Source organism: Protopterus annectens, chromosome 5.part0 (assembly GCF_019279795.1).
Source record: "Protopterus annectens isolate FY-2018-M chromosome 5.part0, PAN1.0, whole genome shotgun sequence".
Classification (NCBI taxonomy): domain Eukaryota; kingdom Metazoa; phylum Chordata; order Ceratodontiformes; family Protopteridae; genus Protopterus; species Protopterus annectens.
This window is the reverse complement of record NC_056735.1, coordinates 1,496,330,097-1,496,352,334: the sequence shown is the minus strand read 5'-3', so window position 1 is coordinate 1,496,352,334 and position 22,238 is coordinate 1,496,330,097. Positions and strand designations below refer to the sequence as shown.

At 38.1% G+C, this 22,238-nt stretch overlaps 1 long non-coding RNA gene across 1 annotated transcript in view; it reads left to right on the top strand.

Annotated features, from left to right (window-relative positions):
• LOC122801759 overlaps window positions 1-13,938 on the top strand; it is a 243,627-nt gene extending 229,689 nt beyond the window's left edge. The window contains exon 3 of the long non-coding RNA XR_006364795.1: window positions 13,859-13,938. This is a non-coding gene — a long non-coding RNA (uncharacterized LOC122801759). The remainder of the gene's footprint in view (window positions 1-13,858) is intronic.
• The last annotated feature ends 8,300 nt before the right edge of the window (window positions 13,939-22,238 follow it).

The following is a 22,238-nucleotide window of genomic DNA, read 5'->3' as shown; positions in this document are numbered from 1 at the left end:
CAAACACCAATCACAACCAAAGTATCACATAGCTCACAACACCAGTGTGCCACCCAACAGCAGCCCCTAAGGCAAGACAACATAGCCAACAATTTAGTCATAGGTGACTCTATAGTCAGGCACACTGATGCCCCACTCATCAGGCTGAACAAGGAGAAAATTTTAGTCATCTGCCTGTCAGGTGCCAGGACTGCCACATAACACATGCACTCAAGTCACTCCACAACAAGTACAAATACGACTCTGTCATTGTCCATGTTGGAGTAAATTACTTTAGACGTACCTCCCTGGACTACATGAAAAGAGACATGGAAGAGCTCTTGGATCATGTGATCCAGGCAGGTATGACCTTTGCCCTGAGCAGCATCCTGCCTTAACCCAGAATGATACCACACTATAAGGACAAACTGATTGACTTCAACAATTGGCTAAGCTTCTGGTGTCATTCAAAGGGGATCTAGAATCTGTCTGCCTGGGATGACATGATCGACAAACCACAATGCTTTGCCAGAGATGGACTGCACCTTTTGCCCCTGAGATTCAGGTTACTGGCTAAGGCTCTGGCCACCCCTATAGTGCCTTTTTTAGGCAAGGCTCAAAGGACAAAACCACTGCTGTAACAGGTACAAGTATGCAGCATCTGAAGGTAATACTACTCAATGCTAGAAGTCTAAACCTCAAAATGCACTCTCTTGAGGCACTCCTAAAAATGGGGAACATCAATATCTGTGCAGTAACTGAGCCCTGGTTCAAGACTCCAGAGAGCAGCCCTGCAATACCAGGCTACAACTCTTACCACACTTTTGGGCCACCAAACCAAGACCAAAACACTAAAGGTGGAGGAGAGTCTATATTCACCCAGGATATTCACCCCTCCAGGCTAGTTGCCCAACACAATGCATCTGAAATTCTCCAGGTGCAACTAATACTAGGTAAGACTGCAATCCAAATTGTAGCTTGCTACAGATCCCTCATCATGCCCCAAGATTCTCACTGCACCTTTCTAAACATACTGGAAAATATTAAGATACAACCAAACACCCTAATACTGGGTGATTTCAATTACCCTGCCATTAACTGGAAAAACTACTCATGTACCAACACATTTGCCCAAAAGTTCTTGAAATTCATAAATTCCAATGCCCTGGATCAACTAATCCATAGTTCCACCAGGGGCTCCAATGTCCTGGACCTGGTCATTACCAACTTGGGAAATCGATGCTCCACACCAGTGCTCAACCCCTCATTGGTTAGGTCTGACCATAAGCTAATCACCTTTGACATCCACATCCCACCCCCACCCCCCAGTAAGGAAACATCAGTAAAAAAATTCTCCAAGGCCAACTTCATGCTACTCAAGTCAGAAGTGACAAACTTCATGACACCCATGCAGACAGGAACTGAAAGTTCAACTGCCAGATCCTACATTAAAGCACTGTATGAGCACATCCACTCATGCATGCATCGTGCCATCCCAAATAGAACCAAGATTCTCTCCTCCAAAAAAGGAAGCCAATCTGCTGGTCCCCTGTCATAAACAAACTATGCAACAGAAGGAAATAACTGTTGCAGAAAAGAGAAAAATCCCAGTTTGCAAAAAACTACCTTACCAGCCTCAGTAAGAAGCTGAGATCCCTCATAAAATCCTCCAAAGCTAGTTACAAAAATAAAATTGCCAAAGATGCCAAAGGCAACCACAAGGCATTCTATTGCTATGTCAAGAATCTAAATGGCAATGCTCAGATCTGCTCTTAGCTACAACAGAATGGCATTAAATATACTGATCCCAAGGACATTGCCAATATCCTGCCAGATCGATTCAGTGCTAACTTCACCCCCCCCTCTCACCCCTTAAAGGGCCCATCTCAATACCTAAAGATTGCCAAATTCCAGTAATCATGGCCACACAGGTAAAAAACGCACTCTCCAAAGCTAAGAATACAGTATCCATGGGACCAGATGACATCCCGGACTGTGTACTACATGAACTACAAAATGAACTGGCACCTCACCTAAGTGCCATGTTTAATCATATCCTCATCTCAGGCTTCGTGCTCACTGAGTGGTGCACAACTACAGTATTCCCACTCCACAAGGGGGGGTCCACCTTGGATCCTGGGAACTACAGCCCCATCAGTCTGACACGCCTGATCTGTAAGGCCATGGAACGTATTATCATGGAACTTATAAACATTGACATTGGCAACCTTCAAACACTGGACGCCACCCAGATTGGGTTCGTGAAGGGCTGATCGTGTCTCCTGAACCTGATTGACTTCTTCGAATCAGTCTCCAGAGCCATGGACGAGGGTAAGGTGGTCCACACAGCCTATCGACCTCACCAATGCCTTCAACACCACCCCCCACTCTGAAATCATAGATAAACTTACTAAGCTGGACATAAATCCCTACGTCACTCAATGGGTTGCCAACTGGCTTACTGACAGAACCAGACTGTAAAAGTAGCCGACTCCAAATCCAGCTCCAGACAAGTGACAAGTGGAGTAACTCAGGATTCAGTCCTGGGACCATTCTTGTTTGGCATCTACTTCTCTGAAGTACTTGCCAACACTAGACTCTGGCTAATAAAGTTTGCAGATGACTGGAAACTGGGAGCCATTATTGAATCCCCAAATGATGTGGATATTCTACAAAAGGGCCTTACAGAAACAGATGCTTGGTGTCAGAGCCATGGGCTCAAGCTCAATGCCAAGAAGTGTATAGTTATCCCCTTTGGGAAAAACCATGTACCCATGAATTACCACATAGGTGGCATTACACTAAACACCGAAAGTGTGATAAGAGATTTAGGAACACAGGTGGACAGTGGTCTCATCTTCAATAACCACATCGCCACAGCAGTCAGGAAATCCTTCTATGTGGCATACCTCATTACTAAGGGCTTTTCATCCAGAAAAAAGGAGGTCATTGTCCCACTGTACTCATCCCTCATTAGACCCATCATAGAGTACAACTCCCCATTTGGTATGTACCTCACAAGACATCTGCAACAACTGGAAAGGCCACAGAAACACCTCACTAAAAGAATCACAGGCCTAAAACAGATGCCCTATGCTGACCAACTAAAAAAACTCCAGCTATACTCTGTCGCATATTGTCTACTCAGAGGTGATGTCTGCTTAACATAAAAGGCCATGTCAAACCCAGAGCTGTTGGACATGCTACACTTAAAGAAATCCCAATCCATCAGGGCCACATGCTCCAGGGACCTAAACCTTGTCATCACAATGAGCAAAACATGCTGGAGGGATAGGTTCCTGACCCAGAGACTCCCCATACTCGGGAAGAGACTGCTATACATGTCAAGCAGAGCACCTCCTTGGCCCTCTTCAAAAGGAACCTTGACGACTGGATGGGAGATAGGAAATTTATCCCGGGGATCACGAGTCACCCTGCTCGACAGGGGTCCAGGTAAGTAAATATTGTGGAAAGAAATAGCCAGAGAATTGTTATGACTAGGCTTGTACAGGCCCTAGGGCTGATAGCCTAGTATCATCCTATGAACCTATGAACCCCACTAACCACATCAACCTATATGGATTCTCTCAACTCATTCAGAAACCTACTAGACTAGATAAAAAATCCCAAAAGGAATCTATACTAGATTGGACACTGGTAAACCCTGAACATAATTACCAAATACGTTATCTACCAGATGGACTTAGTGACCACCTCCCAACATTCCTCCAATGGAAATGCACAAACTTACCCAAACCTACAGTTTGTAGACTAGTTAGAGATGATCACAATGTAAATCCTCGGGATCTCAACACTACTTTAAGAAAATGTAACTGAGAACCATTACACACCCTTGACTTAGACCAAGCAGTTGACTACTTTAATTGTACTCTTACTAACATCCTTGATTTAGTAGCCCCCATAAGAAAACTTAGAACTAAACTACATTATGCTCCATGGCTTAGTAAGTCCACTAGAGCATTATTAAAGTCCAAAGATAAGGCATGGAAAACCTGTAAGAAAGATAACACTAGTCTCTCCAAACAAAACTATCAACAACTTAGGAATCAAGCCAAAAAACAAACAAAGCTTGATAAACAGAACTACTTTCTAGGTATCCAAAACAAACACTCCCTACTAAAACCTAGCAAAACCACCACACCAGCTCCCTCCTCCACCAACCCAAATGACCACATAGCCTCCCAATTCAATCATCAGTTTACTGAATCCATTAAATCACTATCCACCCAACTATCCAAAAATAGTTATTTATCTATGCCAACAACAGCTCCTAACAACACACCTCCCTTTACACTCTCAACTGTCCCAACCTCTACAATAAAAAAATACCTCGTAAAACTAAAACCCACTGCACTTACAGCAGATGGTATACCAGATAATTTCCTAAACATGACTGCTAACTCCTTATCCTACCCTGTCTCAATCCTTATCAACCGCTCCATACAGGAATTCTATATCCTTCAACTGTGGAAAATCTCCTACATTATTCCCCTTCATAAAGGTGGCAACTCCTATGATTTCTCAAACTACTGCCCCATTGCCATTCTGTCTCCTTTATCAAAGATACTTGAGAAATGTATTCACTCTCAGGTCATGCATTTCCTAAATACAAACAATCTCCTCTTCTCTACGCAATATGGCTTCTGCCCACACCACAGCACAACTACCGCTCTTCTCTCTTTTACAAACCTGGTTAACCAACATAGAAATAATAATAATTTTGTATCTGCTATATTCCTGGACCTCTCTGAAGCATTTGACATGGTTTCTCACTCCATACTAATAGATACACTAACCTCTTTATCCTTTACCCCTGACACTATTGCCTGGTTTAAAAGCTATCTATCAGACAGACAACAATCTGGCCAGTGGCAGGGTGTTTTATCACCTTTACTCCCAACCACCATTGGTGTACCTCAAGGTTCTATATATCTACTTCTCTTTTCTATCTTCACCAATAATCTGCATACCTCTACCCTGCATGCCTCACTCATACAGTATGCAGATGATTCGACCCTAATATGATCAGCCCCATCTCTTATCACTTTACAGTGACTCACCCAAGAATCCTTTCCTCAGTGGAAAGTCGGATCACAAATATCCAACTTATCTTAAATCCCAACAAAACTAAATTACTCCTATTTACCCCTAACAAATAAAAAACCTCTCCTCTCTCCTTCTCTAGCTCCTCCAAAAATGGTACTGTCATTTCACCTTCTCCGCATACCAAGCTCCTTAGTGTTAAAATAGACAATAACCTTCACTTTGACAACCATATCTCTCAAACTATCAAAAATGTACACAAAAAATGGGTACCCTATACAGGCATAAAAACTTTCTGTCAGATCAGGCTCAGGTCATCCTAGCCCGAACTCACCTTCTTTCCACATTAATGTATGCAACAGCAATACTGACTCATGTCAGAAAATCTGATCTTGACAAACTTGAGTCTTGTTATGACAAAATCGCCAAGTTTGCTAATAATTCCCCCTTTAGAACCCATCATTGTACACCTCTTAGGCAACTTCAGTGGCTTGAACTCCCACAGTTATTAACTCTTCACCAACTAGTCATAGCATATAACATCCTAAAACATCCTGACAAAACTCCAGCACTAAGGCAATTACTGACTCACTATGCACCAAATTGTCCACTCCGCTCTGCCAACAAATCACTCCTCTCTATCTCCTCAGCCAACAGCACAGCAGGTAAAGCTTTATTTTCACACAGTATATCGAAAAGTTGGAATAACCTCCCCACTTCTATGACTTCTGCATCAAATATTACACAATTCAAAAACTTCCTTAAGTCTCATTTTATAAGCTCATGGCTTTGTCCATGTGTTACATAATTCTACAATATGCTTTTTCCATCTTTTTCTTTCTCTCCTACTTCAGACCTTCTGTAAGCATGGTATTGATAAATGGTATCCCTTGATATATGTTTTTTTTGTTGTGATTTTTGTCCTATTTCACAACTAACAAAATGTATATATGTAAATTTTACTGATGATAATTTTTTTTACTATATTTTTGTTCCTCAAATGCTGCTATGATGACACTGTTTTTTCCTTCTGTATAATATCATTATTATTGTATTAATTATGTGGAGCTTTTCTCCCCGGGCCTCTGCTGTAAATGGACCTCGTCCAGTCGTACCATCCCGGTTAACAAATGTAAAATAAATAAATAAAATAAATAAAAATTACATCTGATTCACTGATTTTTTTACATCAGGATTTGTAGGACTTAGTACTGGAAATGCTTACAAGGCAGCTGCAGTCTATAATTGGATATTATATCATAGAGCCTTGATTGCATCTTTTGATTTCTTGACCCCCAGTCTATATATGCCCAGTCCATCTTATGTTACATAAAACTGGTGGTTTAAGAATATAGAATTAAAGTTAAAGCACAACTGACTCTGCATTCCAGCATTTATCTATCTAGCAGGCTGAGGTCACCAGGAAGCCGTCTTTGTTATTGTCCCAGGAAATTTCACCAATATCAAACGGACTCACAGCACGTTTCCAAGAGGTAAATGAGTTTAGCAAACCAGTCTGTCTTGCCATCTGGAGAGTCTATATTTGTTAAATAAAGTGAACTTGCTGATCATCACCCTGCTACTAAGCTGGTCTCCATCAGTTTCAGCCAGTCTTAATGCACATGCAAGGGTGTCTAGTGCTCTGGTTGAGAGTCAGCAATGTTGTGCTTGGTGTGATTTAATATTTCCAGTTATGGTTAGTTTATTGCTCTTGTTTCTAAGATGCATGTTACCAATTGTTGATTCGACATTTGTCCTACCAAGATGGTTACATCTAGTTTTAAGGTGTTGAGTCCAGTCCTTCACCATGTCATTGGATTCTCTTTTAGAGAAGTATTTTCATCTGTTTTTAAAAGAGGCTTGATTATTCTAATCATTAAAAAGATAGGTTTATACTCCAGTGAGCAGGACAATTGTAGATTAGTCTCAAATTTTCCTTTTTTTAGGAAGTTAGCACAACTGGATTCTTGTTTTAGGGGTAATCATATCTATGGCCCATTCCATTCTGGTCTGCATTCAACACACTGGATAGATGCAGCCCTTGTTGACCCATTCCAGCCTGTTTTTAGGTCAAGATATAGCATACAGACTTCCTTTGTTAGAATATTCACTGATCTTTTTGTGGCCAAGCATCATTGTTACATTATTGTTACATTCTGTTTCTAGTAAATTTCTTTTCATTTGACATAGCAGACTATGAGATCTAAGCGTACAATCTAAAATATTACTGTGATATCTCAGGTGAAGTCTGGCATTGGTTCTCCTCTTAACTTTGTGGTCATATTCAAAGAGGAATGTCTGGAATTAGATAAAGATTCAATTTGGGGCCATTTGATGTTCACTGGGTGTAGGCATGAATTAAGATTTAAACTTTCAATATTATACCATTAACATGCAGCTATAACTCTTCTTTCCATAGGCTCATAGGTTTGTAGATAATTACTAGCCTAGCTGCCTTTGCCGGCTATTTTAAGATAATTATATATATATATATATATATATATGTATATATATATATATATATATATATATATATATATATATATATATATATATTTATATAATATAATGATATATTATACTTAATGTTAATAAATGGGATCATACCATTGGCAATTTCAGTGGACCCATTCATGGTATAAAACATTTAGGTGAAATCTCTGTCCATTACTAGCACAGGGTACAGTCCTGTGGTAAGTTTCCTATTTCCCATTCATATATCTAAGTTGCTCTTAAATATTAACGGGGATGAACTTTTGTTTTATATGGATGGGTGGTCTGTTCCACAGCAGCAGTATCCTCTGAGAGTAGTGTACATGTTGTTTAGGCCTTGTATCCTTTTATTAAGGTATCTCTGTGGGCATTCCAGTTGTTCCATGTGTCTGGACAGATACATGCCAAAGGGGACATTATATTCAATGATTGGCCTAATGTTGGCTGAGTAAAGGTGGACAATGACATCCCTAGATATAGACGCAATCTCTTTGTTTATAAGCTGTGCAGTATTGATGAACTTTCTTATAGTAGAAACATGTTAGTCAAAAATTAGGTCACTGCCCACATAAGTTCTCAAATCCCATAACTCCTAGGGATGTATTATCAATGTGGTAGTTCCCTTGGGTAGATGACTTTCCAAGGGATACAGTAATGCATTCGTTGGTGTTTAGTTTCAGTCCACGATTTTGGCACCAGTTATTTGAGGCAAACCTTCCTGAAAGGATGATTAAGACATTTGTGGATCCAATGGCTGCTCCTAGCTTGCAGTCACCTGCAAACGTAATCAGTCAGGCCATTTGGTATTGTCTTTTACTTCAGAAATGTAGATTCCAAACAGGAGAGTTCCCAGCACAGAACACTGGGGAACTCCACTGATGACTGGTTTCTTTGTGGCTGTAACTTCCCTATGTTCCCCTATTTTTACATATATTTTATTTATTTATTTCCTATTTGTTTACTGCATAGGGGGGTTGGTTTGTTGACCCTTTTCATCAATGACCCAAGCATTAAAAAGCAAGCATAGACAGTGAAAAACAAGAACATAAACAATAAATAATCTTAATCTCTCAATCTCTCTCTCTCTCTCTTTCACTCTAATATATGGGCAGAATATATTTCATGCAGAAGACAGAACAGTATTGTAACAGAAGGTACACTATATATGTAAGTGGAATCTATTAAAGACAGCAATAATACAAACTGAAATAAAATGTCATCTTGTACAATTCAGACCATAAATTTACAAATTTCAATTTGCATGTAGATATCAAAATGAAATGTATTAATATATATATATATATATCTATATATATATATATATATGTATATATATATATATATATATATATATATATATATATATATATATATTGGACTGATTTGAGCAGTGTCTTCTGTGGCCATGCAGTCCAATCCAGAAGTGGCAGTCCTTTCGATATTCTGAGCAGCAGCAGGCAGACGTCAGTCTAGTATCATGGTTAGGTATCTTCCTGAGGGCTCTGTTATTCTCTGCCACCTTTACCAAGGTAGTTTCATACATAATGAGAGCTTCCTTCATTTCATGTTTCCAGGAATACTTGTCTGAGGTGAGATAATGCCAGGTGTTCACACTGATGGAGAGAGCACTGAGGTCATGCTTGCACATGTCTTTGTAGCTCAATTTAGTTTGCCCTTTCGGATCTTTCCAGACTCCAGCTATACAGACTGGAGGTCTTTCTGTATTCAGCTATCCACTATGTGTGAGACATGACCCAACCAGAGCATATGCCTTGGTTTAAGGAGGGTGATAATTGAGGTGGTGCATGCCCCTTCAAGCACTGCTGTTTTGGGGATCTTGTCCAGCCATAAGATACTGAGTATGCACCTGAGGCAGCACATATGGAATACATTGAACCACTGCTCCTGTTCTAAAAGTCCATGTTTCACACTCATAGAGTACTGTAAATTTGCACCTCGGTGTGCACAGTGAGCTTATTTTTAGCCCATACTCTCTTCGTCAGCCTGAAAAACATTGTGGCAGATTTTCCAATGCGCTTGTTGATCTCACTATCAATCTATAAGTTATCTGAAATTGTAGAGCCTAGGTACATGAAGCCATGGAAGACCTCCAGCTCATAATCACTCACCATGGTAGATGGCACATTCGCCATGTTTTGGCCCATCACATGGGTCTTATTTAAGCTAATTGTGAGGCCAAATTCCATATGGGCATCCACAAAGCAAGTCATGAGAGATTTACATTCCTGCTGAGTGTGAGCAGCAATAACTGCATCTTCAACATGCAGAAACTTCATTAGACACTTCCTAACCACCCTGGTCTTTGATCTAAACCTCGTCTATATATATATTTGGCTCAGGTTGGTTTATGTGATTTGCCTACTTTAAGATTCCAAGGTTAATTATTTCTTACTTCATATGTGAGGTAGTTCCATATATCTTCCTTAAAAAATAGCTACAGACATGGCATGTATCCATAACGGGATAGTCAATAATCAGCTGAAACTCATTACTTCCAGGATAGTGGCTATGGACATTCATGCCACCTTTTGTAATTCATCTTCTCCGGTTTTGTTGCTATTATCATCCACAGTGCTGTCAAACTGATAACAGATGGTGTGAAACTTAAGTGTGGTAATTGATGATTGTCTCACTCATACTGAACAGATGGCTGCTGCCATTAAGAGATATGTCTCTAATTAAGCACCTTATTCCTTCAAAAAATCTTTCTCTGCTGATACATGCTTTGATCTTCTTTATGCTAAAGTGCTATAATGCCATGTTCTTGGGACTTCCAGACATATCACCTGAGCCCTTGCAACTTGTGCAAGATTGTGCAGCCCATCCATTTAGCAGTTATCTTTTTACCATCACATTATGCAACTGCCACAGATCCTGCACTGGTTTCCATTTTGGTCAAATATCACATATACTGTTGCAGTTTTGGCGTGCCTTGTCCTGTACAGCTTCTGTCCTAAATACCTTAGGGAGCATCTTGATTGACATCAGCTTGTTCTTGCCCTGATCTACCTTTCCCCTTCGATTGTCGAGGCGCTAAGAGTTCAGCTTTAATCATGTAGTAAACACTTTATTTCCTAGCATGGGTTCTACCTTAGAAGCTTCTTACTGGGGTGGTTGTTGATATCCACAGCCTTCACTAGATTTAAGAGATCTGACAAAACATATCTTCTTGATGTTTTATTTCATTTTTATCCTGATTCTTGTTGATTCATTTTTGTAATACCGCTTAGGTACTGAAAGAAACTAAATATATTTGAATTTTAATATGCATTACCATTATTTTGCTTTACTACCTTTCCATTTTCTGGACTGTTACTGAAATGGGACCAGTACATTTAGTCAGCAACTCCGGTAATGAACCATTAAGTAAATTAATAAATAAATTCTTGCTCCCATATTTTCTCCTGAAGGCAGTCTTTCCCCTACAGAACCCACATTCTCTACCACCCCAGAAGTTACCTGCCCAGCAAGCTGAACACGTCACCACTCTCTGACTTTCCCACTCCTTTTATTTTGCCTGTCCTATTCCTTCTATGTTGTTACATTTGGAGCTCTCGCTTGTTTTTTTTATTTATTGTTAGCATAAATAGATCTTTTTTAGTAGCTACGTAGGGGATGTGGTTGGTGGACTTGTGATTCTAAACTGTCTGTAGATGTATGTGCAGGATATATGTGTGTGTGTTTTGAGATTGTGATACAGAAGAAAGACCAGGCAATGTAGTTCCATTCCCTACTTACCTGGTAATCTCTGTGGATGGTGTTGTCTATTTATGGGGCATCTATAGGAGTTCGATGCAACTCACAGCACTGGATATATGGATAACATAGGAGGAGTATGTATCTTAGTATGATCTATTAATAAAATTCTGTTCAAGCTACAAGTTAACAGATAATTCATTTTTCTTCTGTAAGACTCTTGCAAAACATTTACAAATAGAAAAACATAAGTGAGATTGATCTTAATAAATGAAAAAGGAAAGCCAGATACAAATCTGCTTATTCTAAAAATGCATACTAAAATTGTACACATGAACTACCAGCAGCTCAAGCAGATGGGACTTTGGTTTAAGTATGCTTTGGAGAAGCATCTCTAAGCTAAAAAAATAGTAATCCTAGTTAATTTTAGAAAATACCGAGTCAATAATATTCCCCATGTATACTGGTCATAAGTCAGAAATAGTTCTACAAAACCTACAAATGTAAATTGCTGTACAGTTAACTAATCAGTTAGACTCCAGCATCTGAAGGATGGGAGAAGCAGTTTCATATCAACAGACTACATGACATCAAATTCAAATTTATACACACTTTTAAACTGCAGCTAAGTAAGCCAGCAGATTTAAACTATAAACCTACCATTACAATCCCAATAAGTAATAAAAAGTTTAAAAATCTGAATTCAAAAGTTAACAAGCACAACTTAACAAGAACAACAAAAAAATCCAACTTAACTCCATTAAACGTGAAGCCAGTCTAGTACTTGTTCCTTTCTCTTCAGTAGCAGCAGTTAATAAATGAGAGAAAAATGTGTACTTTCTCAAGCTGTTTCATTTCTTTTCATTCTAAACAGGTAATAATCCCAAGTTATCCTTTTCTTGTCCTAGCCTCTTCAGATCATATAGTTAAGATTTACGACAGACATTAAGAATGCAGTTTTAATTAACTATATTTTGTTTCCAAACTTCAGTCCTACATGTAACTATTTGCACTGCACCATTTTTTTTCTCGTACAGATCATTAACATTTGCTGATCATGTTGCAAGCTAAAAACTTACGTTTCAAACATATGAAATTACTGTTGCTTGCAAAGGAACTATAATGCCATGTTATTGGTTTGTGATTTGGGACCACAGTAAACAAATGGCTCAGAAAGATTTTTGAAGTTTCCAAAGAGTCTGTAGAAAGCCTACACATATTTTCTGCATCATCATCATCATCATCATTATCCGTGACTCCATTTTTGGGTAACAGCTTGGGAATGAGATATACCACAAAATGTTCATATTTGTTAGAAAAGGCCTAGCTAAATGTCCACAGACTCTGGAATGAAATTTTTACTGAAACTAAAAAATCTTAACTGTGTTAGTCTAGTTATTACCATAGGTCTGCTTAAACTTTATTTAAGTTTCTGGAAGGCTTTCTTGGAAGTTAGTGTCCAAACCATATTATCTGCTCATCTTTTTCTAATAGAATCTGTGAGCAAAGCAGCTGCAATGCTGAAATGAAACATACATTTAGTGTAGAACCCTGTTGTCCTAAGAGATGTCCATTTGTTCCTTGTCTTTGTAGCTATCTTAAGGTGTTGATAATGCCTTAGTGCATATAACTAACAGTATGATGTATTTTATTTAATGACTGCTGATACAAGTGTTATAATGAATGTTAATTATCCCACTTCAATCCAACCATAGCACTCTCAGTATGAAAACATGTCATCTACGGTATACCACTGGGCATGTCTGCAAAGTTTCTCATATCTTTCTCTAGCACTTCATGCCATTCATTGTTAGCTTAAGAAGGAAAAACTATCCTAGAGTTATATGCAGTTGAAGTATAAGTTTCTTAATATATGTTATAAAGACAGTCTTTTTCTCTCTCCCATGGTCGGCTTCTCAGAATTAGAACTGAAGCTTTAGGATACTGCTAATATACACAGCTGCAGTGTGTGAAGAGACAGAAATTACCAACTAATTTCTTAAATATGCAGACAAAATGCTTAGAGAACCTTTCTTGTACTTGGAAGTGATGCTCTACACTATACTTGTGGGATAACTTGTCATGTTGTTACATTGGAATTATGAAACATGCAACTATCTGCAGTGCTATGAAGTCTTGTTCAAATAATGTTACATCAGAGTTTAAAAATTACGACTATGGATTTTACATCACTCCAGTAAGAACACTAGCCAGAAATACTTCAGTAGGTGTGCAGGTATAATTTGCAAACAAAAATATCTTGAAGTCCAAAGGCCTTGCTTGATGATTGGTTGCCTTAAAATAGGCTGGACCTATCAGATTAAGACATAATTCAATGCAATTAACGCAACGTAAATTTAGGTGGAATCCATTGCTTCCTTGTCAGAGACAGATTCACAGAATGTTGATTCTTATAACCCTAACTAATCATAAAAGCTGTCAAAAAGTATTAATTTTATTAGGTTTTAACCCATTAAAAATAATTCATTAAACAACTTTTTTGTAAATAATATGTGATATTAATGATGATAGACAACTTCTCTTTGCTCACTTGCTGTAATATTTTAACTGGACTTCTCATATTCTTTTTCATGTTCTTTCTTAGCCTCTTCTCCACTGCTTATTGACTACAAATTTTACTGATTATAACCCCGCCGCCCAAAAGAATTGGATCACATTAACAGTTTTCAGGTAATAGTTAAGCAACACTGAAACATGCTTTTTTTTCTCAATATTGGCAATGCTTTTAAATGAATTAATACATTACCCTCTGAACTTCTAATTGATCGTATAACCTTACACAAACATTCTCTGCTTGAATGGGTGCCTAACATAGACAGTTGAGACCTGTACTTTTTCCTCATGTCTGTCATGTGCTTTTATGTCAGTTGAGCTGTTTTTGCACAAATGGGTTGTCATATCTAGTCTGTTCAGAGTTGTTTTGTATTCTCAGATACTATCTTGATCATGATGTTGTGTAAGTAAAAGCAGGAAACAAAATACTGCAATGTTAAAGCTCAGGCCAGAAGTAAAGGTGTGTCAGTAATGTTTAACCTTACCAGTTATTATGTCATTCATTCATTCATTCTTTCGTTATCTGTTAAGTCCACATCAGGGTAAAGGGAAATGAAGGCTCTCCTATAATTCAGTGGGGCAAGGCAGAGAAACTAATAACTTAGGATGCCAATATATCACAGGATGCACACACCCAGACACCCCCACAACTGAAGACACATAAGACAGGAAAATTTGGAGTACCCCCAAGCTGTTGATGGTCAGATTTTTCAGTACATCAAAGGAGATCAAGGGGGACAGAATCCAACTGAACATATGTAGATACTGGGAGGAAATTCTGATTCCTCACAGAAGGCATCCTAGCCAAGAAATGAAATGGAGAACCAAGCTCTATGAGGCAACAATGTTAACCTCTACACTTTGCCACCCATTTATTTTACTTGAAATCTCTTCGGTTACTGACATCAAACCAATATCGATATAGGCCTATATGAACTGAAAGTTTCTGCAACATTTCAAAAAAGTTGTTTTTAACTATAAAAGTGTGTAGACAACTGCTATTTCAGTTTAGAATTTATTTGCAATTCTCTAGTACCTTGATCATTATGACTTTTCAGGAGATGATCAAAGTCAACAAAAAACATTTCATTTTAAACTTGAAAGTCACAGTGAATTATGCAGTCAGACTCAAACACATTTTCATACAAGAAAAGAGTCAATAGTCAAAGTTACTGAGATATATTATATACATTACAAAAAAATAAAGGTAAATGTTAACAGCATGAAAAAATACTTCAGCATAAGAAACATTTCCAGTTTAATTCTCCTTCTGAACCACAAGGTTATCAGTGTATTAGATTTTAAAGTGCACACAGTGTCTCTTTCTTAGTGAGAAATTATGTTAGCATTTCTAATTCTTAGAGATATTACCTTGATCATTAACTGCAAAAGTGAAACTGCCTGTCCAGAATGATTGCAGTCTTCATGTATAACTCACACATATACATTTTTAATCACTTAATATGTTTTTATATCCTACATTTAGTTTCCTTTTTTGGAGTTCCCAATATAACATGTTGTGCATTCACATCTGATTACAAAAAATAATGCTTTCTGAGTAATGTGTAAGTTGTTGAAGTATATTTTTTAAACTATTACCCACCCAGATCTATGCAGATATACTTCAGGACTGCTAGAAAACTGTACTTTGAATATTCCCTGTGGTTAGTCTTCCTTCCTTTCAAAATGACTTCTTAAGAGCATGTCAGCTAAATTTATAGCCCTTTTGGAAGAAATATATGGGCAGCTATAAAGAGGAATCTCTAGAATCCAATCAGCTAACTGAATGATCAAATCTGTCCTTAAAATGTGGGCAGTTACGTATAATATAACATTATAGGTTGTAATAGCACATACATTCTTTTCTGCTATATTTGAAAATGATATTCTATATTCCTAATTTTTACTTGCAAAAATACATTTTTGTATTAAAATCATACCAATCCCTTAGGGCAGCTTTTCTAAATCCCATCCATACCTCTCAACTGCTCAGATCTTTGCAGAATGTCCAGATTTTTGCCTCATGTTTTTGGTCTATCCCTTATAAAATTTGTAGTTTTCTGGCAATTCATCATGGATTGAAGTCATTAAATAATGACATACATTTGAGTTTCAAACGTAATATCCTTCAGAAAATGATTGCTAATACACATCCTATTATTCTATCTACTTTCTAGCTTTATTAAGAGCACTATTTAAAATTTGTCTCTGTTTTTGGGCCTTTGCCCCCCCCCCCCATTATTTTTAGCTTTGTCCAGAATTCTAGCCATAAGAGGTTGAGAGTTATAATCCCACCTCTGCTGTGCATTTTATCATGTTGCAGTACACTTCATGCTGGTAATATTTCCTCTTGTGTTTTGTGTTATGCATATCCATGTGTTTCTGTAACTTTCACTGCTGAGGTTTTTTTGGTACAACAATATCATGTTTGAGTTTTAGTGGGTAACTGACTACCATTTCTGAATTTAAAATAATTATTTTGCCTGAGCTTGATTATTCTGGGAAGTTTGTATTACAAAAGTACTAGGGAGTTGCAAATAAATGCTAAATATAAACAAGAATTGTCTGCTCTTTTTCTTTTAGTAAAAACAGTAATTATTTCAAGTGCTTTTGTGACATTTATATTATATCAAAGAAACTGTTGCTTCGAAAGAAAGGTAATAAAGTGATGTGACTCACTGTGTAATCTGTATGATACAACATTTTTTTCACACTACAAGATGATGAATAACATAATTAAAATCTTAGCACTGCATTGTCAGTAGTTCAGCTACAATAATCAGCTTGTTCTCACCACTCGCTGTTTGCAGAGTAGCTTAGCACCCCATAACTAATGGCCAGGCTAATAGATGGCACTGTACTTCCAACTCACTCTAAAACCTCTTTTAACATTCTTTAAGTGGTGCAGTTACCTGAGTAGCACTACCTCTTTTAACTTTCCTTGAGTGGTACACTCACCTGATTGGTACTACCACTTAACTTTCCTTGAGTGGTGCTCTTACCTGAGTGGCATTCCCTCTTTAACATTCCTTGAGCGGTGCTCTTACCTGAGTGGCACCACCTCTTTTAACATTCCTTGAGTGGTGCACTTACCTGAGTGGCACCACCTCTTTTAACATTCCTTGAGCGGTGCACTTACCTGAGTGGCATTCCCTCTTTAACATTCCTTGAGTGGTGCACTTACCTGAGTGGCACCACCTCTTTTAACATGCCTTGAGTGGTGCACATACCTGAGTGGCACCACCTCTTTTAACTTTCCTTGAGTGGTGCTCTTACCTGAGTGGCATTCCCTCTTTAACACTCCTTGAGCAGTGCACTTACCTGAGTGGCACCACCTCTTTTAACATGCATTGAGTGGTGCACATACCTGAGTGGCACCACCTCTTTTAACATTCCTTGAGCAGTGCACTTACCTGAGTGGCACCACCTCTTTTAACATTCCTTGAGCAGTGCACTTACCTGAGTGGCACCACCTCTTTTAACATTCCTTGAGCAGTGCACTTACCTGAGTGGCACCACCTCTTTTAACATTCCTTGAGCAGTGCTCTTACCTGAGTGGCACCACCTCTTTTAACATACCTTGAGTAGTGCACATACCTGAGTGGCACCACCTCTTTTAACATTCCTTGAGCAGTGCACTTACCTGAGTGGCACCACCTCTTTTAACATTCCTTGAGCAGTGCTCTTACCTGAGTGGCACCACCTCTTTTAACATACCTTGAGTGGTGCGCTTACCTGAGTGGCACCACCTCTTTTAACATGCCTTGAGTGGTGCACATACCTGAGTGGCACCACCTCTTTTACCATTCCTTGAGTGGTGCACATACCTGAGTGGCACCACCTCTTTTACCATTCCTTGAGTGGTGCTCTTACCTAAGTGACACTACCTCTTTTAACATTCCTTGAGTGGTCCAGTTACCTGAGGGGCACTACCTCTTTTAATATCCCTTGACTGGTTCACTTACCTGAGTGCCTCTGGCCTTAAGTATAGATGCAGTAGGAATGAAGCAGCCAGGTCAGACGAGATTCCGGGAGCTGTATGTAGGCAGCATTATAGCAGTTTACTACTATACACTGGCAGAACTCTCCATAAATTGGGACAGCATGGAATGCCACTCATGTGAAAAGCCTAATGCCTCCCCATCTAAACTGCATTAAAAAGGGCAGGGTGATAGTAATACTTCAAACTTCTTCCCATGGCATGCTTGATATGTATTTGACTACAGGCTTCGTTCCGTGGGTTCCATCCACTTTTCTTAATAGAGTGGCATTGCTGGACAACAGGTGCCAGCATTGCTTGTGATTTTATGATATTTACATATACTGCCATTCTGGAATTTTTAACTTATATTTCCTTTCATATAATGTAATAAAACTAGGACAACGTACTCCACTTAAGTGCATTGGGTCTTTTGTTCATTGGGCCCATTACCATGCTGATTACAAACCTGTTCATAACTAACATTCTGGCCTTAACCAGGAAATGACACCATCTTAACTTGTACCATAAAACAATGAATGAAAACAAACTCCCAAAAAAAGCTCCGTGAAACGTAAGTAAAAAAACAGAGGGTTTATTCCAAGTAAACGTAACATGAAGCGCTTTTCGTCTACCCACAAATGGGTAAACTTCATCAGACATAGTACATTGCATGTAATGATGTTAAATAGCTTTTCATCCAAACATCTTTTAAAATTCAAACCAATCAAACATGTTTAAAACGCAGCCAAAACCACACAATGGAAACACCCACAACAAAGTTAACCCCTAATGGTAATTCAAAGTCAAATAAATGCAGTAACATTAAAGTACCAACACTTTATATAAACACAATAAATATAGATATGTAATATATATATATATATATATATATATATATATATATATATATATATATATAATATTTCTAAGATATAACTAGAATAATAAAATGGATGCTATAATACATAAAATTGCAAAAAATTAGCAACTTAGCGCAAAAGATTTTTTAATTTTAAAATACATGTCAAGGACACCAACTCATGGATACCAGGGGGACAATAGGAATTTAACCTCAATTGCCAAATTAATTCCCTCTTTTCTAACAAAAGTTCCTGGGGACCTCCCATTAAATCAAAGGCAACTTGCTCAATTACCCTAAACAGAAAACTGTGGAAAGCATTTTCCTTACAGTGCTTTGCTAGTGCATTAAAAGTATTCCCCTTCCTTATATTGTACGTGTGCTCATAGATCCTATCCCTTAGCCTCCTGTCAGTTTTACCTATGTAGAATGCAGGACAAACCTGGCAGGAGGCCAAGTACACCACTGATTTAGAGTCACAATTGAACCTACCCTTAGTCTTAAAATCAGTGCCTCTGACACTAAAATGTGCACCAGTAACTATAAATTTACAATAGTTAAATTTTTCTCACTTATAGGTCCAATCTATCCTATGTGTGTGTTTCTTCTCCACCTCAATAATATTTTTTAAATTTCTCCCTTTCTTAAAAATTGCAAAGGGGGAGTCATCTAACTTTTCTACTAGTCCATTTTCTGCAATCAGAATGTTCCAGTTCCTGTTTAAAATACCTTTCAATTTCCAGGCTTCTAAACTGAACATTGTAATAAACCTTCTCATTGATACATGTTCTTGGCAATTATTATGAGCAGGTGCACCAACTTCAATTTCAGCTGTTATCCTGAACTAACCAGATACCTCATGTAGACTCTGGTGTGTAACCCTCACTGTTTGTTCATTAGATAGAATCGGTCTAAACATCCCAGATCTTCTTTTATTTTGTACCTCACCTATCAAGTCAATGACCAAACATTCTGGATAGCCTCGACTAATAAACATGTTCTTTAAAATGTCACACTCATCTAGAAAACTAGAATCTTCAGTTGTCATCCTTGCTGCTCTCACCAATTTTCCTTTCAACACAGATCTTTTTTGGTGCAGGGGATGACAACTACTGTAATGCAACATGGTGTTAGAATAAGTCAGTTTACAATAAATTCTTGCTATAAACAATTTTTTTACCAGGTCTTTCTTTAAATCAACATCTTAATATGTAATGGAGTCCTCATGACAAACATAGGTGAACTTAAAGAACGGGGTACTGTTGTTGGGGTGTCTAACAAATTCATCCACCTCTGACCTTGAGCCTTTAAACATTATAAAGGCATCATCCAAGAACCTAGTGTAAAGTTTAACCTTGTCAGTAAACATACTGTTACTCAGGATGTTCTGGTGTTCCCATTAAGCCATCACTAAGTTAGCATAGCTACCACCACAAGGCGAAACCATGGCCACTCCTACTACTTGTCTGTAAATGGTGTTGTCGAACATCACATAGTTGTTTTTCAGTATAACGTCCATTAATTATTGGGTAAGTCTGATCTCCCTGCCATCTGCCCCATGATGTATCATTCTTTCAACTACCCAATCTATCCCTACTTCATGTGGGATGGAAAAATACAAGTCGACAACATCTACAGTGATGAAAATGATCTCTTTGTCAAAACCAAAACTTTCTATAGAAGCTAAAAAAGCCCAAGAGTCCTTACAAATCTGATGCTCTTTTAACACATATTTTTTTAAAATAGAATCAACATACTTCGCACCTGCATAAGTGATAGATGACCTAGCATTCACTAAAACCCTCATAGGAGGCTCATGAAGGTTTTTATGTAGCTTAGGCAAACCAAATAAAGAAGGTGTCCTAAGATTTAGGTTGGTGAGGTAGTTAAACGTATCCAAATCTATCATACGTTCAATGAATAAATCATTAATAAGAGTTAATCATTCTGTGAGCAATGTTCATCTCATTTAAACTTGATACTTCATATGTCCCACCATCCAAAACTGACCGCATTCTGTTATTATAGTCAGCAGTGTCCATAATCACCAAACCACCACCTTTATCTGGTTTTATTATATGGACAGGCAGTGCCTTTAATACGTTCAATGACTCCTTTTCTTTTATAGTCAAGTTTCCACCATTCTGGCCCATGCAACTCTTGTGTAAGTTCCTAAAATCATACTCACACATATGTACAAAAAGAGCCAGTGTGTGATACAAAGGGTGGTTGAAGGTACTCATGGATCTTAAATGCTCAGTGTGGTCACTGCTGTTTCCAAATAGTAGAGCTAAATTAAGTTTATGAGTGTAAAGTTTTAGGACCACTAATGTTTCAGCCAACCTGAAGTGTTTGGATGGGACAAAGGTTAAACCTCTACTAAAAATGTCACTCACATCTGGTTCAATCTCAGATCTAGAAAAGTTGCAAACCTTAAAGTCAACACACGTATTAGTCAAAATAGTTGGTTTAATGTCTACCTGTTGTGTTTGTCCACCTCCTTCCTGGTAGTTTTCCCTCTCGTGTTGTATTTCCGTTGGTGATTCTGTCCCTTGTTAGAAAAAGAATCCTGTTCAAAAATGTCCCTGTCATGTTGGTTCTCATTTGTATTAACATGCTGGTTACTATCAATTCCATAACCTTTATCAAAACAACCATTGTTCTGATTGTTAAATGAAGGTCCTGCCTGTGATAAAAATGAACCAGAATTTTCCAAGTTCTCATTGACCCTTGAATTGGTATCTGCAGTAGCCTGACTTAAAATCTTTTTCCTTGCGATGGAGTGGGGGGGGGCTGGATAAACCACCCCATTTTTATAATCATTTATGTCCCTTTTGAGTTTTTTTATTTCATTTCACTGTTCTTCAACAATTGTTCATTTGATGTAAAAACTCTTTTATATTCGAACTGATAATGTACAAAATCTGCATGGGACCTTACTTCTTGGTCCAAGTTCTTAATGTCAATACCAAGACTGTCTATGGTTAGTTTATAATGTTTACTCATCGTCTCCATTAGTTCCATACCGTGCTTATTAAATAAACTGATTAAATCAGTGTGAAATGGAGGGCCTGCTTCTAACCCTGAAGGGTAGTGCCAAGAACGTAACCCTTTAGGAACCACACCCACTCTTTTACATTCCTCAAAGTATTTCAACTCTGCAATTTCTTCACTTTAAAGGATTTTTGATCAAGTTCTTTAAGCTTTGTAGTTATAGAGGCGCTTACCCCAGTCATCTATCACTTATGCAGGTGCGAAGTATGTTGATTCTGTTTTAAAAAAATATGTGTTAAAAGAGCATCAGATTTGTAAGGACTCTTTTTTAGCTCCTACAGAAAGTTTTGGTTTTGACAAAGAGATTATTTTCATCACTGTAGATGTAGTCAACTTGTATTTTTCCATCCCACATGAAGTAGGGATAGATTGGGTGGTTGAAGGAATGATGCATCATGGGGCAGATGGCAGGGAGATCAGACTTACCCAAGAATTAATGGACGTTATACTGAAAAACAACTATGTGATGTTCGACAACACCATTTACAGACAAGTAGTAGGAGAGGCCATGGTTTT